Source organism: Priapulus caudatus, unplaced genomic scaffold (assembly GCF_000485595.1).
Source record: "Priapulus caudatus unplaced genomic scaffold, Priapulus_caudatus-5.0.1 Scaffold248, whole genome shotgun sequence".
NCBI lineage: Eukaryota > Metazoa > Priapulida > Priapulimorpha > Priapulimorphida > Priapulidae > Priapulus > Priapulus caudatus.
Window position 1 is genome coordinate 79220 of NW_014577309.1, and position 2024 is coordinate 81243.

The following is a 2024-nucleotide window of genomic DNA, read 5'->3' on the forward strand; positions in this document are numbered from 1 at the left end:
ATGAAGTTAAAATGAAGAGAAATTATCCAGCATAGATTTATATTATAACATTGTATCAGTGGACTTAAGAGCTTACTTAAGAAATAGGAACAAGACCTGGGATGTAAGGACCCCGCTGCCAATTGTCGGTACACCATCTGGCTTCGTTAGTGTGTTAGCTCATGCGCAATATCTCACCAGCTGAAGATATATTTTGTGATAAATATTTATTTAATATGCTAATCTCAGCGTAGATTTCTGTAAGAGATTCTTATCAGTAGACCTGTGTTTATAATTAGGAAATCGCCCTAGCCTGTAGGGTGGAAGACTCTGCGTATACCAGTCGGTCCACAATCTGGCTAAGTTAGTGTGTTAGCGCATGTGCAATATCTTACCAGATGAGTTATATTTTGTAATTAATATGCATTTAATATGGTTGGGGGATATCTCAGCATAGATTTATATAATAAATTCTCATCAGTTAACCTGTTTTTATAATTAGGAGAGTGCTCTAGCCTGTAAGGATCAAAACTCTTACTTCATCCCCACTCGTTCGCCCCGTTGAATTTCTTGTCCCTCGCCCAGCCTCATTCTACCTCTACCGTACTTAAGCTATCTACTCTGATGCCTTTCTTCAGTCTCCCACCTCTCCCCCTCTCTATACAAGCTATATTATGCAGTATTCTTCAGTCCTTACTGAAGCGCATGAAACGGCGCTCGCGCATGCGCAATATCTCCCGAAAAGACTAATAATTTGCGAATAATATGCATTTAAAATGGAGAGGACGTATTCTAGCATAGATCGATATGATAATATTCTATCAGTGGACCTCAGTTAAGAAATAGGAAGAATACATTGCATGTAAGGTGTCCTCGGCATATACATGTCAGTACACAATTTGGCAATATTAAATTGTTAGCACATGTGCAATATCTCACCAGAGGAGTTCGATTTTGTGATGAATATGCATTTAATATGGCCAGGGGGTATCTCGGCATAGATTTCTGTAATAAATTCTTATCAGTAGACCTGTGTTTATTATTAGAAGAGCGCCCTTGCTTGTAGGGTGAACGACTCTGCATATACAAGTCGGTACACAATCTGGCTTCGTTAGTGTGTTAGCGCGTGTGCAATATCTCACCAGATGAGCTATATTTTATGATGAATATGCATTTAATATGGTTAGGAGGTATCTCAGCATAGATTTATGTAATAAATTCTTATCAGTTGACCTGTGTTTATAATTGAGAGAGTGCCCTAGCCTGTAGGGATCAAAACTGCTACTTCATCCCCACTCGTCCGCCCCGTTGCATTTCTTATCGCTGGCTCACCCTCCTTCCGCTTGCACCTTCCTTAAGCTATCTTTCCTGTTGCCTTTCCTCAGTCTCGCCCTTCTCTCCCTATTTAAGCAAGCTATATTATGCAGTATTCTTCAGTACCCTATTGCGCGCCTGAAACGGCGCTCGCGCATGCGCAATATCTTCCAAAAGGAATAATATTTTGTGAATAATATGCATTTAAAATGGAGAGGAGGTATTCTAGCATAGAGATATATAATAATACTAGCTATTACCCGTCCTCCAGACGGGTTCGAGTGGGGTCTGACTTCAGGATGGCGGTTTAACCATTTATCTCTCACTTTTATTTGAGGATGTATTTACAGTAAACGAAAAATACTGATATTTAGACTCAAGTCATGTACCAATATTTGTTTAAAAAAAATTGTATTTAAATATATATAAAATCTGAAATTTTACATTAAAATGATATGCAATTTTTCAAAAGAAAAGAAAATGGGCTGATTTCATAGAACAATTTCACTTATTTAGAAATTTAAAAAAATATCATTCTGGTTAGAAGCATCAATAATGAGTCAAATTCTTAAAAAAAAGCAAAATGCATTGAGAGTAGTTTTGAAGATCTATATATTTTCTTGAAAGTCAGTGGACGGCGGCGGGCAGGGTTATACCTCCCGTTGTCAAATATTTGCACACACGCGCGCACACACACATCACACAGGCGCGCACGCACGCATACACCACAT